This window comes from Nicotiana tabacum, chromosome 14, assembly GCF_000715075.1.
Source record: "Nicotiana tabacum cultivar K326 chromosome 14, ASM71507v2, whole genome shotgun sequence".
NCBI lineage: Eukaryota > Viridiplantae > Streptophyta > Magnoliopsida > Solanales > Solanaceae > Nicotiana > Nicotiana tabacum.
The window spans coordinates 5,878,416-5,892,490 of record NC_134093.1 but is presented as its reverse complement, the minus strand read 5'-3'; positions in this window follow the sequence as shown (position 1 = coordinate 5,892,490).

Genomic DNA, 14,075 nt, shown 5'->3' with positions numbered 1-14,075 from the left:
CATGAATTTGAACTGTATAAATTAATTTGACTTAAACTGCTGGATTTGAAAGCATGTCTATTCTCTGTTAGAATTATTGGAAATGAACTATAACAGTGTAGCTCGTCACTATCTTCAATTCCATATTTATTATTGTTACTTGCTGAGTTAGCTGTACTCATACTACACCCTGTACTTCGCGTGCAGATCCAGGTGTTCCCGGTCATAGCGGGTGTTGATTATTTCGCGCAGTTGATTTTTTGGAGATTTTGAGGTAGATGTCGTGTTTCGCAGACCTTGTCTCTCCTTCCCTATCTTCTTGTTTACCGTATTTGGTCTTAGACTATTATAGACCGTATTTTCCAGACTTATATTCATACTATATGCTTATGTACTCAGTGACACCAGATTTTGGGGGTATTTATATTTGTACTTGCGAGATTTCATCTGCTGAATTTAATCATTTTATTTTCAAATTTAAAAGATATGTGCTTTATTGAGATTGTCGACTTGCCTAGTATTGAGATAGGCTCATTCACAACGGGTGAGATTTTGGGTCGTGACAGATGTAGTTATATATAAAACTTTTAAATGGTGTTAGACATGTCAGTATTTTTATGTAGCTATAAAAGCTTCTCAAGGAAATACAAAAATATGTTTGGAATGGACCAATAAAAAAATAGTGCTAAATAAAGTGAACGGATTAAGTTGTCATGACCCAAAATTCTAACCTGTCGTGATGGCGCCTATAATTAGGTAAGCCGAAAATCTCAATAAACCATAATTTCCTTTAAGTTTGAAAATATGATATTTAAATAAAATCCAGTAATCTTACAAATACCGATACAACCACTCCCAAAACATGGTATCACTGAGTACATGAGCATCTAATTATGAATACAAGTCTGAAAAATACAGTCCATAATAGTCTGAAACCAAATACAGTAAATAAGAAGATAGGGAAGGAGAGGCAAGGTCTGCGAAACACGGCAGCTACCTCAGGATCTCCGGAAAATCAGCTGTGCGGAAGAATCAACACCTGCTATGTCCAGGAACACCTGGATCTTCACACGAAGTGCAGGGTGAAGTATGAGTACAACCAACTCAGCAAGTAATAATAATAAATAAGGTACTGAAGATAACGACGAGCTACACAGCTACAGTTCATTTTCAGTAATTTCAGCAAATAATAGACATGCTTTCAAATCCGGCAGTTTAAGTCAAATCAACTTATACAGTTCATGTTCATGTAATCCAGATATAAAATCTTTCAGAGATTTCACAACAATGATAGATAGCAATTAAGTGCAACAACAAATGAAAAGCAAGTACAGCCTCTTAGGACAACAATCACTCACTAGACTCCCAGCCCTCATCACTCACACTCAATATGTACCCGCGCTCACTAGGGATGTACAAACTATGGAGGGGCTCATACAGCCCAAGCGCTATAATCTGCACGGACAACTCATGTGCTATAGTATCAATATCTAGATCCGCACGGACAACTCACGTGCTATAGTATAAAAATATCTGGATACGCACGGACAACTCACGTGCTGCACGGACAACGCACGTGCTATAATAATAATAATATCTGGATCCGCACGGACAACTCACGTGCTATAGTATAATCTCACAATCAAGCCCTCGGCCTCACTCAGTCATAAATCTCTCTAGTCTCTCGGGCTCTCAGAAACCATGAAATCAGTCCAAACAACAATGATATGATGCATCAATAATGAACAATAGAGACTGAGATAAAATAAACAAATAAACCGTGACTGAGTACAAAGCAACAATTTAGCAAATAATTCAATATGTACACGACCTCTGTGGGTCCCAACAATACCAACATATAGCCTAAACATGGTTTCTATCTTGACTTACAGTCAAATTTCCACAACACATAGAGAGCACATAGTTATCAACAAGTTATTCAACTTTACAGTTTTCACGGGACAGACCAAGTCACAATCTCCTCGGTGCACGCCCACACGCCCATCACCTAGCATGTGTGTCACCTCCAAAATAATCACATTACACAAAATCTGGGGTTTCATACCCTCAGGACCAGATTTAAAACTGTTACTTACCTCAAAACGTGAAATTATTTACTCTGCTATGCCTTTGCCTCGCAAATCAGCCTACGAATGCCTCGAATCTAGTCACAAATAATTCATTTTAGTCAATAAAATTTATTGGAATTAATTCCATATGAAAATATAATTTTTCCATTAAAACCCGAAATTTAGCTCAAAAATTGCCCGTGGGGCCCACATCTCGGAACTCGACAAAAGTTACAAAATCCGAAAGCCCATTCAACTACGAGTCTAAACATACCAATTTTACCAAAATCCGACCTCAACCCGGCCCTCAAATTTTCAATTTAAACCAAGAGGGTTTTGTAAATATTTCCAATTAATTCACTCATTAAATGATGAATTCAAAGACATAATCATGGAAATTAATCAGAACTGGATAAGAACCACATACCCCAAACACCTACGCAAGAATCTCTCCAAAAATCGCCTTCTACCTAGCTCCCAATTTGATTTTGTGTTATGAACTCAAAACCCCTGTTTTGGAACTTTTAATTCTGCCCAGAAATTTCGTCTTCGCGTTCGCGAAGCACAAAAAATGTGCTGCCAAGATTACTTCTTTGCATTCGCGATATACTTATCACGTTCGCGATGCCTTCCGAGCTCTGCCCTTCACGTTCGCGAGACACGAGCCGCGTTCGTGAAGGCTTAACGCCAGGCAGGCCCCCAACTCCCTTTCCTCTTGACGTTCGCATTCGCGTCAGCCCACTCCCATTCGCGTAGGCTTTCCCCAAATCCCTTCTTCGCGTTCACGTCTTCTTCATCGCGTTCGCGATGGGAAAATCCCAGCCGTCCAAAATCCTTCTTTGTGAATGCGTGAGACCCTTCACGTTCACGAAGAACAATACGATATACCAGTTCTAGTAGTGGCAAAACACGGAAAAATGATCTGAAACCATCCCGGAACTCACCCGAGCCCTCCGGGACCTCAACCAAATATACCCACAAGTCCTAAAACATCATACGAACTTAGTCGAACCCTCAAATCACCTCAAACAATACTAAAACCATGAAACACATCCCAATTCAAGCGTAATGAACTTTAAAATTTCAAGTTTCCACAAACGACGCCTGAACCTATCAAATAAATTTCGATTGACCTCAAATTTTGCACACAAGTCATAAATGACATAACAGAGGTATTCCAATTTTCAAAATCGAATTCGGACCCCGATATCAAAAAGTTAACCCCCCGGTCAAACTTTCCAAAAATTCAACTTTCGTCATTTCAAGCCTAATTCCACTACGGACCTCCAAATAATTTTCCGGACACGCTCCCAAGTCCAAAATCATCATACGGAGCTATTGAAATTATCACAATTCAAATCCGAGGTCGTTTACACATAAGTCCGCATCCAGTCAATTTTTCTAACTTAAATTTTCAATTATGAGACTAAGTGTCTCATTATACTCTGAATTCCTTTCGGACCCGAACCAACTAACCCGATAAGTCATAAAATAATTGTAAAGCATAAATTGAGCAGTATATGGGGAAACAGGGTTATAATACTCAAAATGACCGGGCGGGTCGTTACATTCTCCCCCTCTTAAACAAACGTTCGTCCTCGAATGGGTTTAGAATCATACCTGGAGTCTCAAATAGGTGTAGATATTTGTTCCGCATCTCCTGCTCAATCTCCAAAGTAGCTTCTCCGACTGGCTGGTCTCTCCACTATACCTTCACTGATGCTATTTTCTTTGACATCATTTTTCGAACATGCCGGTCTAAAATAGCCACCGGCTCCACATCACAAGTCAAATTACCGTCTAGCTGTACTGCACTGGAATCCAGAATATGAGACGTATCCACAACATACTTTCGGACCATGGATACATGGAACACTGGATGAACACCTGATATACTAGGTGGCAAGGCAAGTTCATAAGCCACCTCTCCAATTTTCTTAAGAATCTAAAAAGGCCCAATATACCGAGGGCTCAACTTGCCCTTCTTCCCGAACCTCAACACGCCCTTCATGGGTGAAATCTTGAGCATAACCTTCTCCCCAACCATGCGAAAAATATCACGAACCTTCCTGTCGGCATAACTCTTCTGTCTAGATTGTGTCGTGCGAAGCCGTTCCTGAATCACTTTGACATTTTTCTAAAGCATCCTGAACCAATTCAGTACCAAATAGTCTAGCCTCACCTGGCTCAAATCAACCCACTAGGGACTGGCACCGTCTCCCATACAAAGCCTCATGGGGAGCCATCTGAATACTCGACTGGTAGATGTTATTGTAAGCAAACTCCGCGAGTGGAAGAAATTGATCCAAGAACCCCCAAAATCAATGAAACAAGCGCGTAGCATATCCTCTAATATCTGAATAGTGCACTCGGACTGTCCATCCGTCTGAGGGTGAAATATTGTACTCAAGTGAACCTGTGTGCCCAATTCTCACTGCATTGCTATCCAAAATTATGATGTAAACTGCGGGCCCTGATCCGAAATGATGCACACTGGCACACCGTGTAGACAAATAATCTCGCGAATATAAATCCCAGCCAACCGCTCCGAAGAATAATTAGTACCAACTGGAATAAAATGCACAGATTTGGTCAACGAATCTACTATCACCCAAACAGCACCAAACTTTCTCAAGGTCCGTGGGAGCCCAACTACGAAATCCATGGTAATACGCTCCCATTTCCAGTCCGGAATCTCAAATCTCTAAAGTAATCCTCTCGGTATCTGATGTTCATACTTCACCTATTGACCATTTAAATACCGAGCTACAAACCCAACTATATCTTTCTTTATTCGTCTCCACCAATAGTGCTGCCTCAAATGTGAGCTTCCTGGAGAATCAACTCATGCAAACCATCTACATTAGGCACACATAGCCTGCCCTGCATCCATAGTACACCGTCATATCCAATAATGACTTCCTTGGCATCACCGTGCTGAACCGTGTCCTTATGGACAAGCAGATGTGCATTATCATACTGGCGCTCTCTGATGCGATCATATTAAGAAGACCGAGAAACCACACAAGCCAAAACTTGATTCGGCTCGGAAACATCCAATCTAACAAACTGGTAGGCCAAGTCCTGAACATCCAAGGCTAAAGCCTCTCTGCTACCGGTAAGTATGCTAAGCTGCCCAAACTCTTCGCCTTATGACTCAAGGCATCGGCCACCATATTGGCCTTTCCAAGATGATAGAGAATGGTAATGTCATAATCTTTAAGAAACTCTAACCACCTCCGCTGCCGCAAATTAAGATCCTTCTATTTAAACAAATGTTGTAGACTCCGATGATGGGTATATACCTCACACTGGACACCATACAAGTAATGCCGCCAAAGTTTTAAGGCATGAACAATAGCTGCTAACTCAAGATCATGGACTGGATAATTCTTCTCATGTACCTTTAACTGTCTGGATGCATAGGAAATCACCCTACCGTCTTGCATCAGTACTGTGCCGAGACCAATACACGACGCGTCACAATACACAGTATAAGACTCTGAACCTGTAGGCAACACCAATACTGGAGCTGTAGTCAAAGCTGTTTTGAGCTTCTGAAAGCTCTCTTCACACTCATCCGACCACCTGAACGGAGCACCTTTCTGGGTCAATTTAGTCATAGGCGATGCAATAGAAGAGAATCCCTCCACGAAGCGACTACAATAACCAGCCAAGCCGAGAAAACTCTGAATCTCAGTAACTGAAGATGGTCTGGGCCAACTCTGAACTGCCTCTATTTTCTTTTGATCCACCTTAATTCCTTTACTGGACAATATATGTCCCAAGAATGCCACTGAATTAAGCCAGAACTCACACTTAGAGAATTTGGCATAAAGATTCTCCTCTCTCAATCTCTGTAATACAATACCCAAGTTTTGTGAATGCTCTTCCTGGCTACGTGAGTACACCAGAATATCATCAATAAATACTACGATAAATAAATCAAGATATGGCTGGAATACACTATTCATCAAATGCATAAATGTTGTTGGGGCATTGGTTAGCCCAAAAGACATCACAAGAAATTCATAGTGTCCATAACGAGTTTTGAATGCCGTCTTAAGAATATCCGAATCCCGAATTTTTAACTGGTGTTACCCAGATCTCAAATAAATTTTGGAGAACACCCTCGCTCCCTGAAGATGGTCAAATAAGTCATCAATACGCGGCAAGGGATATTTATTCTTGATTGTAACTTTGTTCAACTGCCTATAATCGATGCACATCCGCATAGTACCATTTTTCTTTTTCACAAACAGAATCGGTGCACCCCAAGGTGACACAGTAGGCCTAATAAACCGTTTTTCAAAGAGTTCCTGAAGTTGCTCTTTCAATTCGTTTAACTCCGCTGGTGCCATACGATACAGAGGAATAGAAATGGGCTGAGTGCCCTACACCAAGTCATTACCGAAATCAATATCCCTGCCGGGTGGCATACCCGGCAGGTCTGTAGGAAATACATCCGGAAAGTCTTGCACGACCGGTGGTGAATCAATAATAGGAATATCTGCATCCACATCTCTCACAAAGGCCAAATATGACAAACATCCCTTTCCAACCATACGTTAGGCCTTCACATAAGAAACTACCCTGCTAGGAATAAACTCTAGAGAACCCCTCCATTCAACCTTTGGCAACCCCGGCATCGTCAACGTCACTGTTTTTGCATGACAGTCCAGAATAACATGACATGGAGACAACCAATCCTTACCCAGGATTACATCGAAATCAACCATACCGAGTAATAAGAGATCAACTCTAGTATCCAGTTCCCTAATAGTTACCACACACGACCGATACACACGGTCCACAGTAATAATATCGCCCACCAGTGTAGATACACACATAGGTGAAACTAAGGATGCACAGGGCATATCCAGATAAATAGAAAAATACGATGATACATATGAATAAGTAGAACCAAGGTCAAATAATATAGAAGCCTCCATGTGGCACACTAAAACAATACATGTGATCACTGCATCTGAGGCAACAACATCTAGCCTGGCAGGAAAAGCATAGAATTGGGCCTGACCGCCACCTGATCGGCCTCCCCCTCTTGGGGGACCCCTAGCTGCCGACCCCCACCCCGAGTTGGCTGGGCGGGTGGTGGAACTGCTGGTGCTGGTGCCGTCAGTCGAGGACTCTGCTGTGGAGCCCCACTCAACAGCCTAGGACACTTTCTCTTGAAATGACCAAATTCTCCGCGCTTGAAACAACCCCTCCTTTGACGGAACTGCTGCTCCTGATATCCTGAGGAATTACCTGTATAAGCCTGAGCGGACGAGGCATAATGAGAACTCTACGCAAGTAGTGCACTGAATGAAGGTTGGTTTCACGACCCGAAATTCTCACCTTCGGACCGTGATGGCGCCTAACATTTCACTTGCTAGGAAAACCAATGTTAGAATAATATTATATATTTTTAAAATAATTTTTAAATTTATTAATAACAAAGAACAAATGCGGAAGTAAAGTCTGAAATATAGTGAATAATCCATAAAAATCACGGTGTCTAAATACCATCCCAGAATTGGTGTCACAAGTGCATGAGCTTCTAGAATAATACAAATAAAGGCCTTAATAAAATAAAGCTGTCTGAAAATAAACAAACAGCTAAAGTAAAGTAGACGGGGACTTCAGAACTGCGGACGCAGTGCAGTTATACCTCAAGTCTCCTCTGAGTAGCTAAAATCCGAGCAAGTCTATGGTACGTCGCTGGGACCAACTCCGAAATCTGCACAAGAAGTGCAAAGTGTAGTATCAGTACAACTGACCCCATGTACTGGTAAGTGCTGAGCCTAACATCGACGAAGTAGTGACGAGGCTAAGGAGGCTCACTTACATTAACCTGTACGCAATATTAGTAACAATAACAAATAATAGAAATAAATCAGGTAACTCATTTATAATAATTGAAGCCAACTTAGCTGTCATAGTCTATTATTATTTCAACCAATTTCCGTTATAGCGTACGAACCACTTTCACAATATATTCATTTTCAATCCTCTCATATAATTATTTTAATCAAGTATATATTGACTTTTAAATAAGTCTATTGCGGCATGCAATCCGATCCCCCAATATTGACTTTTAAATAAGTCTATTGCGACGTGTAATCTGATCCCCCAGTATATGTGTGTGTGTGTGTGTGTGTGTGTGTGTGTGTGTGTATATATATATATATATGCCTTCATTTCCGTTGCGGCGTGTAACCCGATCCCCCAATATATATTTCAATCAATTTTGTTGCGGCGTGCAACCCGCTCCTCTAATATATCCATTTACCAATTCTTATAGAAGAAATTGCCCCAATAAATGTAACAATTAATATAAAGTTTTTAAGACAACAAACATACAATAATTATGATTTAATTATAAAATAAACAATGACAAATAATAATTTATTATGGAAATCGGGGAGAAAATAGGCAGTTTAATATTTAATATGCTAAATGTCAAGTAGCAATTAATACACATAAATCAAATAGCATGTAACAATTATTGCAGAAATTCAAGAATTAATATTTGTCAAAGAATAGGAAGGAAATAATTATTAAAACAATTAATTCGTGCCTTAGAACAATTTATGATTTTCAAATAATTATGCAAACAATTAATTTGATGACGTATAGACACTCGTCACCTCGCCTATACGTCGTTCACATGCATTTCACATAACAATTAGTTTAAGGGTTCTATTCCCTCAAGTCAAGGTTAACCACGACACTTACCTCGCTTTGCAAATTCCAATAAACTATTCGACCACAAAGTTTCCTTTTGAATTTATCTCCAAAAGTTTTAAATCTATTCACAAACAATTCGATATACTCAATACGAATTACAGGAATTAATTCCATATTGATTTACTAATTTTTCGGATAAAAATTCGAAATTCATTTAAATATTCGACAGTGGGACCCACATCACAAATCCCGAAAAAACTCACGAAATTCGAACACCCGTTCCGCTACGAGTTCAACCATACAAAAATTATCCAATTCCGATGTCAAATGGACCTTCAAATCTTAAATATTTGTTTTTTTGAAGATTTTATAAAAATCTGATGTTTCTTCCATAAAATTCACGGATTCATGATATAAATGAGTATGTAATCATAAAATATAATCAATATAGGATAAGAAACACTTACCCCAATGTTTTCACGTGAAAATCGCCCAAGAATCGCCTTACTCGAGCTCAAAAATTGGAAATGGTTGAAAATGGGTCGAAATCCCATTTTCAAAACTTAAGTTCTGTTTTTCAGATTTTTATTCATCACGACCGCGGAAATTTGTTCGCGATCGCGTAGAACAACTTTAGCCCAGGTTCATTTTACTCTTCGCAATCGCGGGAATGGCTTCATGATCGCGAAGCACATTTTGGCTGCCCAGATTTTTAACTCTACGCGATCGCGTCAATGGTCATGCGATCGCCCTTTTCTCAGCCTTACGCGATCGCGTAGCACAATTGTCATGACCCAAAAACTAACCTCAGTCATGATGGCGCCTATCGTGGAACTAGGCAAGCCGACTCATTTCCAAAACAAAATGATATTTTCATTTCAAAGATAATTTCAAGGTTATTTAACATATAACCTCCATTTAAAGAGTTCAAATCAAAGAAAAACAGAAATGCGGAAAAGAAAAGCCCGACATCGGGGTGTGACTAGTCATTAGCATCTACTATAATTTGTCTAATAATATCAAGGCTAACTCAGCCTGGAAAATAGCTAAATACTACTAGAGGAAGATAAGAGGGAGAAGAGCAGGGGCTGCGATCAGCAAACAACTACCTTGCTATCTCCAAGAAAATTTGCAATCAGAACACTCAATAACCGCTACCGTGTCCAGCTACACCTGGATCTGCACTCAAGATGCAGGGAGTAACGTGAGTACCCCAACTCAGTAAGTAACAACAATAAATAAAGACTGAGCAGTAGTGACGAGAAATAAGGCATAAAACGTTCATATCAGGAAAATCTCAGTAAAATACCACATGTTTTTAAAAATTAAGATTTGAATCAAACATCTCGTTTAAACCCAGTTCCAGTAAAAATCATTCAAAGACATTTTTCCAACAGTTTTTCAAACAAAGGCTCAATGCAAAGGTGAGCAAAAATGATGAAATCATAAAAAGTCCCTCGGGCAAAGCTCATAGTCACTCGTGCCACTCGGGCATACCTCACAATCACTCTTGCCACTCAGGCATACCTCACAATCACTCTTGCCACTCGGGCATACCTCACAATCACTCTTGCCACTCGGGCATACCTCACAATCACTCTTGCCTCCCAGTCACTCAACACCCGGCACTCGACACTCGGCACTCGTACTCAGTAGGTACCTGCGCTCACTGGGGGTGTGTACAGACTCCGGAGGGGCTCCTTCAGCCCAAGCGCTATAATCTGCATGGAAAACTCACGTGTGATAATAATAAAGTAAAGGCGGGCATCCCCGATCCACACTCATCCTCACAAATCAGGACCTCGGGCATTTCAGTAAAACAGGGCATTCGGCCCAAAACATTTATATGCATCAAAATAGAGTCAGAAAACTGAGTTATGCGGTAAACAAATATAAACATGACTGAGTATAGATTTTCAATCAAAAATAGTGAGAGGATGGCAGGAAACAACCCCTAAGGGTCCAAACAGCATTGGCGCAAGGCCCAAACATGGCATTCAGCCCAATTTACAGAAATTCTTTCTAAAACATATAAGTATAAGATGTTTTCAACAAAGTATGCAACTTTACAGTTGCTACGGAACGGACCAAGTCACAAATCCCTAATAGTGTACGCCCACACGCCCGTCACCTAGCATGTGCGTCACTTCAAAATAATAGAATGATACGAAATCCGAGGTTTCATACCCTCAAGACTAGATTTACAATCGTTACTTAGCTAAAACCGGTCAAATCTCTACCCCGCAATGCTCTTGCCTCTGGACTCTGCCTTCAAATGCTCCAAATCTATTCACAATCAGTATAATACCATCAATATATGCTAATGGAATGAATTCCACAAGAAAAGCTTCAAAATTAGACCAAAACCCGAAATTGGCTCAAAAATTGCCTGTGGGGCCCACATCTCGGAATCCGACAAAAGTAACAAAATTCGAAAGCCCATCCAACCACGAGTCTACCCATACCAATTTTACCAAAATCCAACCTCAACTCGACCCTCAAATCTACAAATCTTATTTTCAAATTTCTAAGTTTCAATATCTGATTTACACCTCAAAACTCATGTAATCTAGTCGGATTACTCGATGATAATTCAATATTATGGAGTAGAAATGATCAAAGGGACTTACCTCAAGTTTTCCATGAAAATATATCAAAATCGCCTCTCCCCAAGCTCCAATTTGTCAAAAATGGCAAATGGGACGAAGTCCCTGTTTTTATAATTCTGCCCAGACATTCTTGGTTCTGCCTCGATCTTGGCTCTCGATCCTGGACTCGATCATGGCTTCGATCGTGGCCCTCGACCCTGAGCTCGATCATGCCTTTGATCGTGGCCCTCGACTTTGGGCTCGATCATGGCTTAAATCGTGCCCCTCGACCCTGAGCTCGATCTGGCTTCGATCGTGGCCCTCGACCCTGAGCTCGATCTGGGCTTCGATTTCTGGACAGAAGCAATTTCCAGCAGAAGGAAATTGCAGCAGTTGTTCTAGTTCAATTTTTGATCCGTTAACCATCCGAAACTCACCCGATGCCCTCGGGACCTCAACCAAATATACCAACAAGTCCTAAAACATTATACGAACTTAGTCGAATCCTCAAATCACCTCAAACAACGCTAAAACGATGAATTACACCCCAATTCAAGCCTAATGAACGTTGAAATTTCTAATTTCTACAAACAACTCCGGAACCTATCAAATCACGTCCGATTGACCTCAAATTTTGCACACAAGTCCTAAATGACATAACAGAGGTATTCCAATTTTCAGAATCGAATTCCGATCCCGATATCAAAAAGTCAACCCCCTAGTCAAATTTCTCAAAAATAAAACTTTTGGCATTTCAAGCCTAATTCCTCTACGGACTCCCAAATAATATTCCGGACACGCTCCTAAGCCCAAAATCACCATAAAGAGCTATTTGAATCATCAAAATTTAAATCCGAGGTCGTTTACATATAGGTCCATATCCGGTCCACTTTTCTAACTTAAAATTTTTAATTATAAGACTAAGTGTCTCATTTCACTCCGAGTTCCTTCCGGACTCGAACCAACTAACCCAATATAACATAATATAGTTTAATAACACAAAAAGAAGTAGGAATGGGGAAAACAGGGTTATAACTCTCGAAACGACCGGCCGGGTCGTTACAAGAATTGACGTGCCTAGCTTCTGCTTTCCTTCCTTCTACGCGATCGCAACTTATCCCTCGCGTTCGCAGTGCACTGGGAGTTTACCTTCCGCAATCGCATGCCTATCTTTGCGAACGCGAAGGGTAAAACTCACGACTTACAATTTCCTCTTCGTGATCGCAGGAATGGCTTCGCGATCGCAAAGCACAATGCACCAAATGACAGCACAAGCTAAAACCCAGATTTTTCTAAGTTCAAAATCATCCTGTAGCCTATCCGAAGCTCACCCGAACCCTCGGGGCTCCAAACCAAAATGCACACAAGTCTTAAAACATCATACGAACTTGCTCGCGTGATCAAATTGCCAAACTAATACCTAGAACTACGAATCAGACACCAAATCAAAGGAAATTTTCAAGAAAACTTTATAACTTATATTTTTTACAACCGGACGTCCGAATCACGTCAAATCAGCTCCGATTCGCACCAAATTCGGCAGACAAGTCATAAATATTATAGTGGACCTATACCGGGCTCCGAAACTAAAATACGGACCCGGTGTCAATAAATCCAATATTAGTAAATTCTTAAAAATTATTAAGCTTTCAAACTTTTAATATTTTTTATTAAAATTTCATATCTCAGAATAGGGACCTCGGAATTCGATTCCGAGCATACACCCAATTCCCAAATCATGATACGGACCTACCGGAATTGTCAAAACACTGATCCGAGTCAGTTTGCTTAAAATATTGACCAAAATCAACTCAGCTGATTTTTAAAGCTCTATTTCACATTTTAATCCATTTCTCACATAAAAACTTTTCGAAAAATTGTACGGACTACGCATGCAAGCCGAGGAATGATAAATAGTGCTTTTCGAGGTCTTAGAGCACAAAATTAATTATTAAATTTAAAGATGATATTTTTGGTCATCATAACTGGCATGAGTGAGCACTGTAAGAACTGTGGCCAGCTGATGCACCACGATAAGCTGGACGACCCGTCTGAGCGTGTATGTAAGAACGATCCCTACCACGGTAAAACTGACCCCTGAAGGAACACCATTGTAATCACCTGGACTACGAGGCCTCTTAGCCTCCCTCTCTCCACGTTCCTGGCTACGAACCATCTCTATCTGCCGAGCAATGTCAACTACCTCATCAAAAGTAGCACCAGACACTCTCTCCCTAGTCATAAGTAACCGCAGTTGATATGTGAGGCCATCAATGAACCTCCTATTCCTCTCCCTATCAGTGGGAACCAACCAGACTGCGTGTTGAGCCAACTCATAAAATTGCATCTCGTATTGCGTCACAAACATACCATCTTGATGTAACTGCTCAAACTGCCTGCGCAGCTCCTCTTTGCGAGACTACGACACAAACTTGTCCAAAAAGAGAACGGAGAATTCCTGCCATGTACCCAACTGGCCTGTGCCTCTCATAAACCTCCCACCATCTGAAGGCAGCCCCAGAAAACTGAAAAGTAGTGAACGAGACCCCACTGGTCTCCAGAATACCCGCTGTACGAAGCATCCGTTGATACCTATCCAGAAACCCATGAGCATCCTCTGACTCAGTACCGCTAAATGGTGGAGGTCGAATCCTCTCAAATCTCCCAAATCTCCTCTGTTTATCCTCTGCCATAACAGGAACTACCGGGGCCTGAGCAGCTGCAGCCGGCTGGGCTGGTAGTGCCCTCG